Source organism: Saimiri boliviensis, chromosome 12 (genome assembly GCF_048565385.1).
Source record: "Saimiri boliviensis isolate mSaiBol1 chromosome 12, mSaiBol1.pri, whole genome shotgun sequence".
NCBI lineage: Eukaryota > Metazoa > Chordata > Mammalia > Primates > Cebidae > Saimiri > Saimiri boliviensis.
Genome location: NC_133460.1, coordinates 47884982 through 47900138, shown reverse-complemented (window position 1 = coordinate 47900138; position 15157 = coordinate 47884982). Strand labels below are relative to the sequence as shown.

Here is a 15157-nt window from a genome sequence, read left to right as displayed (position 1 = left end):
TGCTTGAACCTGGGAAGCCGAGGTTGCAGTAAGGTGAGATCACATCACTGTACTCCAGCCTGTGTGACAGAGTGATACTGTGTCTCAAAAAAGAATATAGCTTTAGATTTTTTAAAACTATTTATTTATTGCCAGGCGCAGTGGCTGAAGCCTGTAATCCCAGCACTTTGGGAGGCTGAGGCGGGTGGATCACGAGGTCAAGAGATAGAGACCATCCTGGTCAACATGGTGAAACCCTGTATCTACTAAAAATACTAAAAATTAGCTGGGCATGGTGGCGCATGCCTGTCATCCCAGCTACTCAGGAGGCTGAGGCAGGAGAATTGCCTGAACCCAGGAGGCGGAGGTTGCGGTGAGCCGAGATCATGCCATCGCACTCCAGCCTGGGTAACATGAGCGAAACTCTGTCTCAAAAAAAAAAAAAAAAAAGAGTTCAGGATATCCTTATAGAGATCCAAATCCCAATGATGGGACCATGAACAAGTCAACCTCCAGTAGATTCAATGAGGGAAAATGCTGACATTAGAGTTACACGCAATATTGAATATAAAAAATACATAGTAGCTGGGCATGTAGTAGCTGGGCATGGTGGTGGCTCCCGCCTGTAATCCCAACACTTTGGGAAGCCAAGGCAGGATTCCTTCAGCCCACGAGTTTGAGACCAGCCTGGGCAACAAAATGAGATCCATCTCCCTAAAAATAAAATAAAATAAAATAGCTGGGAATGGTAGTATGGTAGTACATGCCTCTGGTCCCAGCTACTCAGGAAGCTAAGGTGGGAGAATCACTTAACTCTGGGAGGTCGAGACTGCAGTAAGCCATGATCACACCATTGCACTCCAGCCTGGGCAACAGAGCAGGACCCTATCACACACACAAAAAAAAAAAAAGAAAAGAAAAGAAAAGGAAAAAAGAAAAAAGAAAGAGAAAAAAAAAGAAAAGCATGTGTTATGACGCTTGACTCTCAGTGCAACTGCAGCAATGGAGAACCATGACTGTCACTAATTAAGAAAACGATGTACACGTAAACCATGTAATGAGCAAATAAAATTCATTTAATATAAAAATTGGAAGGCTGGGCGCAGTGGTTCATACCTGTAATCTCAGCACTTTGGAAGGCCAAGGCAGGCAGAAGGCTTGAGGCCATGAATCTGAGACCAACCTAGCCAACATAGTGCAACTCCTTTTCTACTAAAAATACAAAAAATTGCCGGGCGCGGTGGCTCAAGCCTGTAATCCCAGCACTTTGGGAGGCCGAGGCGGGTGGATCACGAGGTCAAGGGATCGAGACCAGCCTGGTCAACATGGTGAAACCCCGTCTCTACTAAAAATACAAAAATTAGCTGGGCATGGTGGCGTGTGCCTGTAATCCCAGCTACTCAGGAGGCTGAGGCAGGAGAATTGCCTGAGCCCAGGAGGCGGAGGTTGCAGTGAGCCGAGATGGCGCCATTGCACTCCAGCCTGGGTAACATGAGCGAAACTCCGTCTCAAAAAAAAAAAAAAAAAAAAAATTAGTGAGCATGGTGGTGCATGACTGTAATCCCAGCTACTTGGGAGGTGGAGGCATGAGAATTGCTTGAACATAGGAAGCAGAAGTTGTAGTGAGCTGAGATATCACTACTGTACTCCAGCCTAGGCGAAAGAGTGAGACTGTCTCAAAAAAAAAAAAAAAAATTGGACATATTAACAGAACACTGGAACCTCTTCCAGATAAATATAGTACTAAGGATGGGCTAGTTGGCTCACTCCTGTAAGCCCAACACTTTGGGAGGCCGAGACAGGTGGGTCACTTGAGCCCAGGAGTTCAAGACTGGCCTGGGCAACATGGCAAAACCCCATCTCTCTTTATAATGTCTTTTTAAAGTATATCTAAATATCTATATAGCCATATAGACATATATATATAAGTATTAAACAAGTTTGCTACTAGCATTGGGATAGGCTAGCTCCATGCTAATTCCATCATAATATAACCTTACACTTATGTTAAAGAGAGTAAGAAACTTTCACTTCCATTAAATTAAATTGATATTTTGGGAGAAACCTCCTGCTGAAGACGATCAGAATACCAGAACAAAATGCAAAGTCATCTGCTTTAAGGAATAGGAGAGTGCACCATTACCATGATAGTGCAGAATTACCAGGTCGTGATTCAGAGGAAAATAAGGTCTCGTGTAGGTAAAAATAATTTTTTTGTCAGGCCGGGCGCGGTGGCTCAAGCCTGTAATCCCAGCACTTTGGAAGGCCGAGGTGGGTGGATCACGAGGTCAAGAGATCAAGACCATCCTGGTCAACACGGTGAAACCCCCTCTCTACTAAAAATACAAAAAAGTTAGCTGGGCATGGTGCCTGTAATCCCAGCTACTCAGGAGGCTGAGGCAGGAGAATTGCCTGAACCAAGGAGGCAAAGGTTGCGGTGAGCCGAGATCGCGCCTTTGCACTCCAGCCTGGGTAACAAGAGCGAAACTCTATCTAAAAAAAAATTTTTGTTGTTGTTGTTGAGACAGGGTCTTTTGCCCAGGTTAGTGTGCAGTGGTTCAATCATAGCTCACTGCAGCCTCCATCTCCCCAGCTCAAGCAATCCTCTCATCTCAGCGTCCCTAGTAGCTGGGACTACAGACACTCACCACTATGCCCAGCTAATTTTTCTATTTTTTGTAGAGATGAGGGTCTCAGTTTGTTACCCAGGATTGTCTCAAACACCAGGGCTCAAGTCAGGCGCGGTGGCTCACGCCTGTAATCCCAGCACTTCGGGAGGCCAAGGCAGGTGGATCATGAGGTCAACAGATTGAGACCATCCTGGTCAACATAGTGAAACCCCGTCTCTACTAAAAATACAAAAGATTAGCTGGGCATGGTGGCGTGTTCCTGTAATCCCAGCTACTCAGGAGGCTGAGTCAGGAGAATAGCCTGAACCCAGGAGGCAGAGGTTGTGATGTGCCGAGATCACACCATCTCACTCCAGCCTGGGTAGCAAGAGCAAAACTCCGTCTCAAAAAAAAAAGAAAAAAAAACACTAGGGCTCAAGAGATCCTCCTGCCTCAGCCTCCCAAAGTACTGGGATTACAGGTGTGAGCCACCACACCCGGCCAACATTTTGAGACAGCGTACCACTAAAATATTTTAAGTAAAAATTTAAAATGGAGAGAAAGAGTTAAACATAGTTAAAGGAACACCTTAGTATTAAAATACAGCAGCAGAATTGACAAACTCAAAGAGTTTAAGTTTTAAAATTATGTTCACATTTTGTATTTTTTGTGGAATGAAACTAGAAGATGCTAACATCTCTCCAAATTTCACAAGTCTAAAAGATACTGCAGTAACCTCAGCATGACTATTCCTCAACCAGTCCACCTCTCAGTCTCACTCCTCTCCATCCTCGGGGCAATTCACATTTTCCTCATTGCCTTAGCTCAGAGATATGGTGGTTAAAATGAACACATACCATTCAATCCAGGGATTCTAATCCCAGATCAACTATGTTCTTAAGCAACTTACTTGGCCTCTCTAAGCCTCAGTGTCTTACCTTATAAATTAAGGCAGAATGTATATTTCATAGTATTGTTGTAAGATTGTATGAGACAATGAGCATGTGAGTTCTTAATGCTATACTGCTCACTTAATAAATACTGAGTAAAACTGGGCATAGTGGTACATGCCTGTAATCCTGCACTTTGAGAGTCTGAAGCGGGTGGATTGCTTGAGTCCAGGGCAACAGGATAAAACCCCATCTCTATTTATACATATAAAAAATAAAGAAAAGTCAGGCACAATGGCTGACGCCTGTAATCTCAGCACTTTGGGAGGCCGAGGAGGGTGGATTACTTGAGGTCAAGAGTTCAAGACCAGCCTGATCAACATGGTTAAAACCCCGTCTCTGCTAAAAATATAAAAATTAGGCGTGGTAGTGTGCACCCGTAATCTCAGCTACTCGGGAGGCTGAGGCACGAGAATCTATTGTACCAGGGAGGCAGCAGTTGCACTGAGCAGGGATTGCACCACTGCACTCCAGCCTGGGTGATCAAGTGAGACTGTCCCAAAAAACAAAACAAAACAAAACCAATAAAATGTGTTTCTATTTCCCATTCTGCATAATGAGAATCTGAATACTTAGATCTCATGGGTTACTGTCAGCATTGAATACAGTAATGGTAAGCCTTTTATCACAGTGCCTGGCCTTCTAAAAATGTTAGTTTTGTGGGGTGCAGTAGCTCACACCTGTAATCCCAGCACTTTGGGAGGCCAAGGCAGGTGGATCACAAGGTCAGGAGATTGAGACCATCCTGGCCAATATGGTGAAACCCCGTCTCTACTAAAAATACAAAAATTAGCTAAACTGGTGGCATGTGCCTGTAATGTCAGCTACACAGGAGACTGACGCAGGCGAATCACATGAACCAGGGAGTCGGAGGTTGCAGTGAGCCAAGAACCCACCACTGCACTCTAGCCTGGCGAGAGTGAGACTCTGTCTCAAAAAAAACAAAAAACAAAAACAAAAAAAAACACAATTAGTTTCCTCCTACCTTCCTTTCCTTTGCCAGCTTCCTGTGTTTCAAGCAAACGAGTTTAAATTTTGTTAAAATTGAATGTACCTAATTAGTAATGAAGTAATGTGAATTATAAATGTATCTAATAATGTTATTGGTTCTTTAAAAAGGAAGAAAAAAAGTAGAACATTATTTTGATTTCTGTATTTTATTAGTTTGTTTTACCATCTCATGATGCAATGGCAGGGTCTCTAGAAAATGGGCTTAGGTGAATAACGAAGGCAACTTAATTTCTATGTTGCCCAGTAGATAAATCTCCCTGCAATTCTGTAATAATTCCTGTACAAATTACTTATTCCTCCAAGGATAGAAGAAACTAACAGACACCCGCTTTTTTCTCTAAATCTAACCTATATTCACACCATCCAAAATTCCATGGCTTGGATCAACTCTGGTCTTCCACTGTCTTGTCCTCGCACTTCCTCCTCCCTTGATCCTACTTTTATAGAAAACTTACCACAATATGGTATTGCTTATGAAACATGATATGAAAATGAGCTGTAGAGTGTAAATGTCTAGAACACAGCAGAAATACCAAAACCCTCTCATTATACAAGCACAAGAAAATAACTGTGGCATAGTCATCTCGCTGGAAACCACAACTATAATTCTGCACCACATGGCAACAGTGAAACCAATTCATTCATAAAGTATCTTAATGCTGCAGCAGGAAAAATGCTTTACCAGAGACTGAGAAATGATATGTATGGAATACTTGAGAAGACTTCATTACTTTCCTCTATATAACATGAATAAAATGGCAAGATGAAAAGCAGGTGAAGTTATGAAATAAATACACAAATCTCTGTAAACATAAATAATACCCACCACTTTTAAGCATCTATTATATAGCAGGCACACTGCAAGACCCTTTACAGACATCATCTCTGGTCCTCACGGCATCCCTGTTTTGCACAAGTAAGTCTACTTTCACACTGATCACACCAAATAGGAAATTACGAAATTCTTAGCAAACTGTTTTTTCCTTAACCATAGAAACAATATTAAATCTCATTCCTTCAAATCTGTTAAAAAACTGGTGTGAGGCTGGGCACAGTGGCTCATGCCTGTAATACCAGCAATTTGAGAAATTGGAGGAAAGATCACTTGAGGCCACGAGTTCAAGACCAGACTGGGCAACATAGTGAGATTCCCATCTCTACAAAAAATAAAAAACATTAGTTGGGCTGAGTGCAGTGGTACATACCTGTAATCCCGGCACCTTGGGAGGCCGAGGCAAGCAGATATCTGAGGTTAGGAGTTTGAAACCAGCCTAGCCAACATGGTGAAATCCTATCTCTGCTGAAAATACAAAAATTAGCTGGGAGTGGTGGCTGGCACCTGTAATCTCAGCTACGAGGGAGGCTGAGGCAAGAGAATCACTTAAACCCAGGAGATACAGGTTGCAGTGAGCTGAGATCGCCCAATTGCACTCCAGCCTGAGCGACACAAGACACCTTCTCAAAACACCAAAACAGAAACATTAGCGAGGCATAATGGCAAACACATACAGTCATTACTTAGGAGGCTGAGGCGGAAGGATCCCTTGAGCCCAGAGGTTCAAAGTTAGAGTGAGCAGCCTAGCCTAAGGAGAGGGCAACTCTATCTCAAAAAAAATTTTTTTAATGGTGTCATTCTTTGACTTGTTTTTATTTCAGGGAGTGGACATATGATTTGCTTTCTCTGAAATCTAATAAAAGCTATGGGTAATCTCGCTAGAAAAAAGCGCATATAAATACAATACGCTGCATATAATTCTGAGAGGGTGGGATCACAGACCGTAGAAGCCTATCCAGAGTAAGAAACTCTGATGTAGAAGTTGCAGTTTTGCTGAGGACAGTGGCTTAGGCCTGTAATTTCAGCACTTTTGGAATTAGTGCTGGAGGCAGGTGGATCATGGATCATGAGATCAGGAGTTTGAGACCAGCCTGGCCAACATAGGGAAACCCCATCTCTACTAAAAATACGAAAATTAGGCCAGGCGCGGTGGCTCAAGCCTGTAATCCCAGCACTTTGGGAGGCCGAGGCGGGTGGATCACGAGGTCAAGAGATCGAGACCATCGTGGTCAAGATGGTGAAACCCCGTTTCTACTAAAAAATACAAAAATTAGCTGGGCATGGTGGCGCCTGCCTGTAATCCCAGCTACTCGGGAGGCTGAGGAAGGAGAATTGCCTGAACCCAGGAGGCGGAGGTTGCGGTGAGCCGAGATCATGCCATTGCACTCCAGCCTGGGTAACAAGAGCAAAACTCCATCTCAAAAAAAAAAAAAACAAAACAAAAGAAAAATTAGCCAGCATGGTGATGCATACCTGTAGTCCTAACTACTTGGGAGGTGGAGGCAAGAGAATTGCTTAAACCCAGGGGGTGGAGGTTGTGGTGAGCCTAGATTGAAACATTTTGAACTCTAGCCTGGAAAACGGAGCAAAACTCCGTCTTAAAAAAAAAAAAAAAAAAAAAAAAGAAGTTGCCCTTTTATGATTTCTAAATCATATGAAAGAATGATGTTAGAATCATTAAAACTAGGATCAAATTAGTCCTAGAAACTCTTGGCTAGGCGTGGTGGCTCACACCTGTAATCCCAGCACGTTGGAAAGCTGAGGCAGGTGGATCACCTGACATCAGGAGTTCCAGACCAGCCTGGGCAACATGGTGAAACCCTGTGTCTATTAAAAACACAAAAAAGGGCCGGGCGCGGTGGCTCAAGCCTGTAATCCCAGCACTTTGGGAGGCCGAGGTGGGTGGATCATGAGGTCAAGAGATTGAGACCATCCTGGTCAACATGGTGAAACCCCGTCTCTACTAAAAATACAAAAAATTAGCTGGGCATGGTGGCGCGTGCCTGTAATCCCAGCTACTCAGGACGGCTGAGGCAGGAGAATTGCCTGAACCCGGGAGATGGAGGTTGCGGTGAGCCGAGATCACGCCATTGCACTCCAGCCTGGGTAAAAAGAGCGAAACTCCGTCTCAAAAAAAAAAAAAAACGCAAAAAAAATTAGCAAGTTGTGGTGACAGGCACCTGTAGTCCCAGCTACTCGGGAGGTTGAGGCAGAACTCACTTGAACTCTGGAGGCAGAAGAAGCAGCAGTGAGCTGAAATGGCACCACTGCACTCCAGCCTGGGCAGCAAAGTGAAACTCCATCTCAAAAATAAATAAATAAATATAATTCTAATTTTCCATGGTAGCTAAAAATACACCAACTACCAAATCTGATGTGGTTAAACCCACTCATTAGTTAGGAGATTTGCTGAAATATTGGCTCAATCACCATCTTTGAGGGTTTTAAGACATGTTTACCAAAAATAACATAATAAACTAGTTTCTGAATTAGGGAGAAGATGGAACTGACTTTCCAAAAACTATCTGGACCATAAACTTCAGGTTCCCAAAAGTGGTAAAGATTGAGAAGTCATTAAGAATTAACTCATCGGAGGCCGGGCGTGGTGGCTCAAGCCTGTAATCCCAGCACTTTGGGAGGCCGAGGAGGGTGGATCACGAGGTCAAGAGATAGAAACCATCTTGGCCAACATGGTGAAACCCTGTCTCTACTAAAAATGCAAAAAATTAGCCGGACGTGGTGGCACATGCCTGTAATCCCAGCTACTTGGGGGGCTGAGACAGGAGAATTGCTTGAACCCAGGAGGCGGAGGTTGCGGTCAGCTGAGAATGCACCATTGCACTCCAGCCTGGGCAACAAGAGCGAAACTCCGTCTCAAAAAAAAAAAAAGAATTAACTCATCAACAAAATACAAAATATTTTGGTTGTTGATACTTTCAGCTTGATCCCAGTGCAAGAAAACAATCTGAGCCGGGCGCGGTGGCTCAAGCCTGTAATCCCAGCACTTTGGGAGGCCGAGGTGGGTGGATCACGAGGTCAAGAGATTGAGACCATCCTGGTCAACATGGTGAAACCCCGTCTCTACTAAAAATACAAAAAATTAGCTGGGCATGGTGGTGCGTGCCTGTAATCCCAGCTACTCAGGAGGCTGAGGCAGGAGAATTGCTTGAACCCAGGAGGCAGAGGTTGTGGTGAGCAGAGATCGCGCCATTGCACTCCAGCCTGGGTAACAAGAGTGAAACTTCACCTCAAAAAAAAAAAAAAGAAAACAATCTGAAATGGACTCAAAGATTTAATTTTTTGTTTTTTTTGTTTTTTGTTTTTTTTTTTGAGACGGAGTTTCGCTCTTGTTACCCAGGCTGGAGTGCAATGGCGCGATCTCGGCTCACCGCAACCTCCGCCTCCTGGGCTCAGGCAATTCTCCTGCCTCAGCCTCCTAAGTAGCTGGGATTACAGGCATGCACCACCACGCCCAGCTAGTTTTTTTGTATTTTTAGTAGAGACGGGGTTTCACCATGTTGACCAGGATGGTCTTGATCTTTCGACCTCGTGATCCACCCACCTCGGCCTCCCAAAGTGCTGGGATTACAGGCTTGAGCCACCGCGCCCGGCAAAGATTTAATTTTTTGAAAAAAGTTCCCCACTATATGGAAAATTTTTAAGAAACTGAAGCATTCAGCAATTAAAAATTAATCGGTAAGTTATGTTGATTTACCTATAGGAATATTAAGTAGGCATTTTAAAAAACTTTACAAATTTCTAACTGTAAGAGAAGATAGTGATAATATACTAAGTGAAAAACAAAACAAAAAATTGATCTCATTTAACCTCAACTATTAATTTTTGTTGTTGTTGTTTTGTTTTTTTAAATAGAGATGGGGTCTCAGTATATTGACTGGGCTGGTCTCGAAATCCTGACCTCCAGCAATCCTCCCATCTCAGCCTCCCAAAGTACTGGGTTAACAGGTGTAAGCTACAATGTGAGCCCTCAATTGTTATTTTTTAAATGCAGAAAAATTACTGGCAAGGCTGCAGTGAGCCAGAATTACACCACAGCACTCCAGCCTAAGTGGCAGAGTGAGATCTTGTCTCAAAGAAAAAAGCAGAACTGAAAGCAAATGTGCCAATACAGTCATGGTGGTTGCCTCTAAGTGACAGGATTATAGTTAATTTTTTCTTACTTCTTAATTTTCTACAATGCAAATTACATCATTTTGATTTATAGCATTTTATTATTTTTTAAAGTAACACAAGGTTATTATATAAAAATTAAAACCACGTCATTTTAGAGACAGAGTCTTGCTTTGTTGCCCAGGCTGGAGTACACTGGCACAATCATAGCTCACTACCTCCTCAAATTCCTCAGCCCAAGAAATCCTCCTGTATCAGCGTCCAAGTAGCTGGAACTCCAGGCACGCACCACCATACCCAGCTAATACACATGGACAAATTTAGGCAAAAAGCTCAAATCAGGCCAGGTGTGCTGGGCTCATGCCTGTGATCCCAACACTTCAGGAGGCTGAGGCAGGTGGATTGCTTGAGTCCAGCAGTTTGAGACTAGCCTGGGCAACAGAACTAAAGTCCTGCCTCTACATTTAAAAAAAAAAAAAAAATTTTTTTTTAAAAGATAAGTTAGGCCGGGCGCGGTGGCTCAAGCCTGTAATCCCAGCACTTTGGGAGGCCGAGGCGGGTGGATCACGAGGTCGAGAGTTCGAGACCATCCTGGTCGACATGGTGAAACCCCGTCTCTACTAAAAATACAAAAAATTAGCTGGGCATGGTGGCACGTGCCTGTAATCCCAGCTACTCAGGAGGCTGAGACAGGAGAATTGCCTGAACCCAGGAGGCGGAGGTTGCGGTGAGCCGAGATCGCGCCATTGCACTCCAGCCTGGGTAACAAGAGCGAAACTCCGTCTCAAAAAAAAAAAGATAAGTTAAAATCATATTTTTGTTTTGTTTTTTGATTTTTGTTTTTGAGATGGATTCTTGCTCTGTCGCCAATGCTGGAGTGCAGAGGCATGACATCTTGGCTCACTGAAACCTCCGCCTCCTGGGTTCAAGATATTCTCCTGTCTCAGCCTCCCTAGTAGCTCGGACTACAGCTGCCACTACATCTGCTAATTTTTGTATTTTTAGTAGAGACAGGGTTTCACCTTGTTGGTCAGGCTGCTATTGAACTCCTGACCTCATGATCTGTCCACCTCAGCCTTCCAAAGTGTTGGGATTACAGGAGTGAGCCACCGCACCAGGCCAAAATCATGTATTTTCTAATATACACCTCTCCCACCCAAAAAAAATCCAGTCCACAAATAAACACTTCTAACAGTTTGGACTGGTATTATCCTTTTAGAATTGTTTTTCTAAATACCATTTACAATTAGAAAAACCCATGATTTTTTGACTTTCATGGTCCTTTTCCTATTGGAGAATGCAGTTTCCCAAACTGCATCACAATCACAAATGCATATGGTATTAATTTAAACACAGGCAGAGAGCATTTTAACACATATATATAAAGCACTCTGTCCTTTCCGAAAAACCTTTTCTTGAAGACTTCTACTTGATTTTTTGTTACACATATCCCATCATCCTAATGTCTTTGGTACTTGAAAATGTGAAGGCCAGGCACAGTGGCTCATGCCTGTAATCTCAGCACTTTTGGAGGCCGAGGAGGGCGGTTCACTTGAGGTCAGGGGTTCGAGAAGAGCCTGGCCAACAGATGAAACCCGATCTCTACCAAAAACATAAAAATTAGCCAGATGTGGTCGCAGTCCCTGTAATCCCAGCCACTCTGGAGGCTAAGGCAGAAGAACCGCTTAAATCCAGGAGGCAGAGGTTGCAGGGAGTTGAGATTGCGCACTACTGCACTCTGGAGTCTGGGCAAAGATAGGTGTAGAATAAACCCATAAAATGTTTGGGACCTGGGGCGGTGGCTCACGCCCGTAATCCTAACACTTTGGGAGGCTGAGGTGGGTGGATCACCTGAGGTCAGGAATTCAAGACCAGCCTGGCCATCATGGTGAAATCCCATCTTTAAAAAAAAAAAAATGTTGTTTGGGGTACTAGCTGCTATAGTATACTACATATGAAATAAATGAATGGGCCAGGTGCGGTGGCTCAAGCCTATAATCCCAGCACTTTGGGAGGCCAAGGTGGGTGGATCACGAGGTCAAGAGATCGAGACCATCCTGGTCAACATGGTGAAACTCTGTCTCTACTAAAAATACAAAAAAAAAATTAGCTGGGCATGGTGGCACGTGCTTGTAATCACAGCTACTCAGGAGGTTGAGGCAGGAGAACTGCCTGAACCCAGAAGGCGGAGGTTTCGGTGAGCCAAGATCACGCCATTGCACTCCAGCCTGGGTAACAAGAGCGAAACTCCACCAAAACAAAAACAAAACAAAACAAGAAACAAAAGAAATAAATGAATGGTTTACAGTGCACTTTCTTTTTTTTGCTGTTGTCCATCCACCTCCAACCCCACCCCCTACCCCATCTAGCCCTCCCCGACATAGTCTATCCCAGACTGGAGTGTAGTGGCGCAATCTTGGCTCACAGCAACCTCCTCCTCCCGGTTTCAGCAATTCTGCCTCAGCCTCCTGAGTAGCTAGGACTACAGGCATCCACCACGAAGCCCTGCTAATTTTTGTATTTTTAGTAGAGATGGGGGTTTCACCATGTTGCCCAGCCTGGAGTGCTGACCTCAAGTGATCTGACCACCTTGGCCTCCCACGGGAGTGAGCCACCACCCGGCCCACTTTCTTTTTTTTTGTAACAGACATTGTCATATGAAAGATAGACTGACTCATAAGTATTTGTAAGATTCTATTTACTCACTAATTGAAGTATTTGTTGAATGAATGCTTGTTGAGCACCTGTTTTGTGCTGCTAGTTAACATAAGCATCTCACTTTCTTTTCTTTTCTTTTCTTTTTTTTTTTTTTTGAGATGTAGTCTCGCTTGGTCCCGAGGCTGGAGTGTAGTGGTGCCATCTCAGCTCACTGGACCTCCACCTCCCGCGTTCAAGCTATTCTCCTGCCTCAGCCTCCCAAGTGCTGGGACTACAGGTGGGCACCACCACACCTGACTAACTTTTTAGTAGAGATAGGGTTTCACCAAGTCAGCTAGGATGGTCTGTATCTTCTTTCTTTTCTGAGACTGAGTCTCGCTCTGTCGCCCAAGCTGGAGTACGGTAACACGATCTCGGCTCACTGCAACTTCCACCTGCCAGGTTCAAGTGATTCTCCTGCCTCAGCCTCCTGAGTAGCTACAACTACAGGCTCGTGCCAACATGCCCAGCTAATTTTTTTTGTATTTTTGGTAGAGACAGGGTTTCATTGTGTTAGACAGGATGGTCTCGATCTCCTGACCTCGTGATCCACTCACCTCAGCCTCCCAAAGTGCTGGGATTACAGGAGTGAGCCACCCTGCCCAGTTGGTCTCTTGACCTCAAGATCCACCCACCTGGGCCTCCCAAAATGGTGGGATGCCGGGCATGAGCCACCGGTCCATCCAAGGATCTCACTTCTATAATCATTGCTTTCTCTGCAGGAGAAAAATCAGTGCATTCTTTTTTTTTTTTTTTTTGAGACGGAGTTTCGCTCTTGTTACCCAGGCTGGAGTGCAATGGCGCGATCTCGGCTCACCGCAACCTCCGCCTCCTGGGTTCAGGCAATTCTCCTGCCCCAGCCTCCTGAGTAGCTGGGATTACAGGCACACGCCACCATGCCTAGCTAATTTTTTGTATTTTTAGTAGAGACGGGGTTTCACCGTGTTGACCAGGATGGTCTCGATCTCTCGACCTCATGATCCACCCGCCTCGGCCTCCCAAAGTGCTGGGATTACAAGCTTGAGCCACCGCGCCCGGCCAAATCAGTGCATTCTTTAAAAACAGTGACTTAGTATTAATGGTGCATAACTAAATCAGTAAAACCCAAAATTTCTCTTTCGTTGCACTTATAGCAGCCATGAAAAGCTGATGATAATTAACCAACACCTTCTGAATGTCTTGAGCACTGAGTCTCATTGTCAAGATAATGCCCTGATTTGTTTAGAGTAGTCTGATTTATTTGGTAGTTGTGTCTTATTTTAGTAGGATAATAATGCAAAAGAATGAGATGTTAAGCCAGTTGCTGTGACTCTCTCCTGTAATCCCAGCACTTTGGGAGGCTGAGGTGGCTGGATCACCTGAGGTGGGAGTTTGAGATCAGCCTGACCAACGTGGAGAAATTCTGTCTCTACCAAAAACACAAAAATTAGCCAGGCTCGGGATGCTGAGGCAAGAGAATCGCTTGAACCCAGAGAGGTGGAGGTTGCGGTCAGCCAAGGTTGTACCATTACACTCCAGCCTGGGCAACAGAGCAAAACTCCATCTCAAAAAAAAAAAAAAAAAAAAAAAAAAACCACCAAAAGGTTGACCAACAAAAAAAGATCTAAGTTCTGCAACAAAATAAACATGTAGTTGGCCTCTCGAAGTGGTGGGATTACAGGCATGAGCCTATTAATAGGGTGCTCAATATTACATCATAGCGTAACTTGGATTATTCTGACACTAGATGAAGATGTCGGCCAGTTTTACACATTTTTCTTCCTAGAAAAGTTGATACATACAAAATGGCAGGGTATGAATTATAGTAACAAGATTTCAGAAATTAACACCCATGGGTCAGAATCAGTCAACATGGTTTTATATTGACATACTTGGAGTTTATACATGAGCATCTACTAAATAACAAAGGTTTCTTTTTTTTTTCCAAGCCCAATTCTGTGGTGCAGTATGCTACTGAAGTCTCGGTAATGATACAAAGAAATTCCTTAAAGGCATATTTAAGTACATATAACATCTGCCCTTAATTTAAGAAGTTGGTAGCAAGAATTTGTTCCATATGCCACATGTAACATATGCCAATTTGAGATACGGCTGTTTGAAAACTGAGAAAAGCAATGGCCAAGAGAGGGTAGCCCCACCCCCACTACCACCAAAAGGGATAAAATAAAATGAGAGTGTCAAGCAATTCTGAAATGACAGCCCTGGAACTAAACTATTATCACATGGAAAGACCCACATGTAAAATAGTGGATAGTCAGTGGTTCGATTTGTACCATATTAACACTACTTAACTTTTCAGCTTCTGAAACACAGCCCATGTAGGTATTACTATTTTTTTCCAGTGGAATTTGCATTAGTTAAGAGACTAGCATGATAATGAACATGGCATATTAGATGACTTAACAGTGTCATCTAATATACTGCTATTTAAACTAACCAAGCACATTATAGCCCTTTAATGATTTAGAAAACAAAATACATTAACCAGAGTAAATAGGAGAGATTATTTCAGTTTGACTAGATAAACTTGCAAACGAATTGTCATTCAATGAAAGTTAATTAAATGCATGACACTATACCAAAATCACCTGGCTAGAGATATATAAAGACCCTATCTTCAGAGACATAGGCTACAAACAACTTTAGATAGCTTTCCTACTGCCTCAGCCTCCTGAGAAGCTGGGACTATAGGCACATGCAACCATTCGTGGCTTTTTTTTTTTTTTTTCTTTTTTTTTCTTTTTAATTTGAGAAATGGGGTTTCACCATGTTGCCTGGGCTGGTCTCTAATGCCAGGGCTCAAGAGATCTGCCTGCTGCCTGGGCCTCCCAAAGTGGTGGGATTACAGCTGTGCGCCACTGCCCATGGCCCTTTTGTTTTCTTTGGCTTTCAGACATACTAAAAATTACTTGTGAAAGTGTAGCCTAGGCCGGGCGCGGTGGCTC

The 15157-nt window shown here is 43.7% G+C and overlaps 1 protein-coding gene across 5 annotated transcripts in view; it reads right to left on the bottom strand.

The window, feature by feature from the left end:
- The window catches only part of TET1 (tet methylcytosine dioxygenase 1), a 167094-nt gene that overhangs the window by 124203 nt on the left and 27734 nt on the right, over positions 1–15157 (bottom strand). The window lies entirely within an intron of this gene.